The sequence below is a fragment of the Sardina pilchardus genome, chromosome 15, assembly GCF_963854185.1.
Source record: "Sardina pilchardus chromosome 15, fSarPil1.1, whole genome shotgun sequence".
Classification (NCBI taxonomy): Eukaryota; Metazoa; Chordata; class Actinopteri; order Clupeiformes; family Clupeidae; genus Sardina; species Sardina pilchardus.
Window position 1 is genome coordinate 24,691,706 of NC_085008.1, and position 2,500 is coordinate 24,694,205.

General features: G+C 56.9%; 9 non-coding genes across 9 annotated transcripts; all 9 read left to right on the forward strand.

Annotated features, from left to right (window-relative positions):
• Positions 1–282: 282 nt before the first annotated feature.
• Positions 283–354, forward strand: trnag-ucc (transfer RNA glycine (anticodon UCC)). The gene has a single exon. It is a non-coding gene; the product is annotated as a tRNA-Gly (tRNA).
• Positions 355–446: 92 nt separating this feature from the next.
• On the forward strand, positions 447–528 carry trnal-aag (transfer RNA leucine (anticodon AAG)). The gene has a single exon. It is a non-coding gene; the product is annotated as a tRNA-Leu (tRNA).
• A 129-nt stretch (positions 529–657) lies between these two features.
• Positions 658–739, forward strand: trnal-uag (transfer RNA leucine (anticodon UAG)). Its single transcript has one exon. It is a non-coding gene; the product is annotated as a tRNA-Leu (tRNA).
• A 354-nt stretch (positions 740–1,093) lies between these two features.
• Positions 1,094–1,165, forward strand: trnag-ucc (transfer RNA glycine (anticodon UCC)). The gene has a single exon. It is a non-coding gene; the product is annotated as a tRNA-Gly (tRNA).
• A 92-nt stretch (positions 1,166–1,257) lies between these two features.
• trnal-aag (transfer RNA leucine (anticodon AAG)) lies at positions 1,258–1,339 on the forward strand. The gene has a single exon. It is a non-coding gene; the product is annotated as a tRNA-Leu (tRNA).
• Positions 1,340–1,468: 129 nt separating this feature from the next.
• Positions 1,469–1,550, forward strand: trnal-uag (transfer RNA leucine (anticodon UAG)). Its single transcript has one exon. It is a non-coding gene; the product is annotated as a tRNA-Leu (tRNA).
• Positions 1,551–1,904: 354 nt separating this feature from the next.
• Positions 1,905–1,976, forward strand: trnag-ucc (transfer RNA glycine (anticodon UCC)). Its single transcript has one exon. It is a non-coding gene; the product is annotated as a tRNA-Gly (tRNA).
• A 92-nt stretch (positions 1,977–2,068) lies between these two features.
• Positions 2,069–2,150, forward strand: trnal-aag (transfer RNA leucine (anticodon AAG)). The gene has a single exon. It is a non-coding gene; the product is annotated as a tRNA-Leu (tRNA).
• A 129-nt stretch (positions 2,151–2,279) lies between these two features.
• On the forward strand, positions 2,280–2,361 carry trnal-uag (transfer RNA leucine (anticodon UAG)). The gene has a single exon. It is a non-coding gene; the product is annotated as a tRNA-Leu (tRNA).
• The last annotated feature ends 139 nt before the right edge of the window (positions 2,362–2,500 follow it).

Below are 2,500 nucleotides of genomic sequence, written 5' to 3' on the forward strand. Positions count from 1 at the left end.
CCGCATTTGCTGCAAGTCTTGGGAGTCTGAGCCACGCCCTGCTTGCAGTGACTGGAGGCGACCAAATTTGAGCAAGCTTTTTGATACAGCTGTTGCCTCCGCTTCCAGAGACGCCTTGCGGTTTGAGGACCGCTACTCTTGTGCTGAGCTAGCAAAGGCTAGGCCAGTCTGTTGAAATGCCTGCTTCACAAGAGTGAAAAATATGTCGGGACTGCAAAGGGCCTGACTGACAGGCCTGCATTGGCTTAGCCTTGTTGCGAAGGCTTTTCCCCTGTCTGTGTGGCGTTGGTGGTATAGTGGTTAGCATAGCTGCCTTCCAAGCAGTTGACCCGGGTTCGATTCCCGGCCAACGCAACGACCCTCTCTTTAAGGTCCTCTTTGCTGCCTCCCTAGGGCCTCCGGTCTTGCTGTAAGATTGCCCCGCCTCATTGGTGAGCCACCACTGCGGTAGCGTGGCCGAGCGGTCTAAGGCGCTGGATTAAGGCTCCAGTCTCTTCGGGGGCGTGGGTTCGAATCCCACCGCTGCCATTATGACCAGCAGCGCAAGAAGAGATGGCTTGGGCCTTGCCCTCAAACCACAGTCGTGACACTTCTGTTGCCCGCCATCTCGCTGACCGAAGCGAGGAACTCTTCCCTTCTGAGGACCTCCACACGTGGGGTAGTGTGGCCGAGCGGTCTAAGGCGCTGGATTTAGGCTCCAGTCTCTCCGGAGGCGTGGGTTCAAATCCCACCGCTGCCATTATCTTGTGATTTTCGAAGACCGAGCCTGTCCTTTCATCAGGGCCTCGTGAGCAAACGTCGACGTCCCTCTCCGCATTTGCTGCAAGTCTTGGGAGTCTGAGCCACGCCCTGCTTGCAGTGACTGGAGGCGACCAAATTTGAGCAAGCTTTTTGATACAGCTGTTGCCTCCGCTTCCAGAGACGCCTTGCGGTTTGAGGACCGCTACTCTTGTGCTGAGCTAGCAAAGGCTAGGCCAGTCTGTTGAACTGCCTGCTTCACAAGAGTGAAAAATATGTCGGGACTGCAAAGGGCCTGACTGACAGGCCTGCATTGGCTTAGCCTTGTTGCGAAGGCTTTTCCCCTGTCTGTGTGGCGTTGGTGGTATAGTGGTTAGCATAGCTGCCTTCCAAGCAGTTGACCCGGGTTCGATTCCCGGCCAACGCAACGACCCTCTCTTTAAGGTCCTCTTTGCTGCCTCCCTAGGGCCTCCGGTCTTGCTGTAAGATTGCCCCGCCTCATTGGTGAGCCACCACTGCGGTAGCGTGGCCGAGCGGTCTAAGGCGCTGGATTAAGGCTCCAGTCTCTTCGGGGGCGTGGGTTCGAATCCCACCGCTGCCATTATGACCAGCAGCGCAAGAAGAGATGGCTTGGGCCTTGCCCTCAAACCACAGTCGTGACACTTCTGTTGCCCGCCATCTCGCTGACCGAAGCGAGGAACTCTTCCCTTCTGAGGACCTCCACCCGTGGGGTAGTGTGGCCGAGCGGTCTAAGGCGCTGGATTTAGGCTCCAGTCTCTCCGGAGGCGTGGGTTCAAATCCCACCGCTGCCATTATCTTGTAATTTTCGAAGACCGAGACTGTCCTTTCATCAGGGCCTCGTGAGCAAACGTCGACGTCCCTCTCCGCATTTGCTGCAAGTCTTGGGAGTCTGAGCCACGCCCTGCTTGCAGTGACTGGAGGCGACCAAATTTGAGCAAGCTTTTTGATACAGCTGTTGCCTCCGCTTCCAGAGACGCCTTGCGGTTTGAGGACCGCTACTCTTGTGCTGAGCTAGCAAAGGCTAGGCCAGTCTGTTGAACTGCCTGCTTCACAAGAGTGAAAAATATGTCGGGACTGCAAAGGGCCTGACTGACAGGCCTGCATTGGCTTAGCCTTGTTGCGAAGGCTTTTCCCCTGTCTGTGTGGCGTTGGTGGTATAGTGGTTAGCATAGCTGCCTTCCAAGCAGTTGACCCGGGTTCGATTCCCGGCCAACGCAACGACCCTCTCTTTAAGGTCCTCTTTGCTGCCTCCCTAGGGCCTCCGGTCTTGCTGTAAGATTGCCCCGCCTCATTGGTGAGCCACCACTGCGGTAGCGTGGCCGAGCGGTCTAAGGCGCTGGATTAAGGCTCCAGTCTCTTCGGGGGCGTGGGTTCGAATCCCACCGCTGCCATTATGACCAGCAGCGCAAGAAGAGATGGCTTGGGCCTTGCCCTCAAACCACAGTCGTGACACTTCTGTTGCCCGCCATCTCGCTGACCGAAGCGAGGAACTCTTCCCTTCTGAGGACCTCCACCCGTGGGGTAGTGTGGCCGAGCGGTCTAAGGCGCTGGATTTAGGCTCCAGTCTCTCCGGAGGCGTGGGTTCAAATCCCACCGCTGCCATTATCTTGTGATTTTCGAAGCTGAGCCTGTCCTTTCATCAGGGCCTCGTGAGCAAACGTCGACGTCCCTCTCCGCATTTGCTGCAAGTCTTGGGAGTCTGAGCCACGCCCTGCTTGCAGTGACTGGAGGCGACCAAATT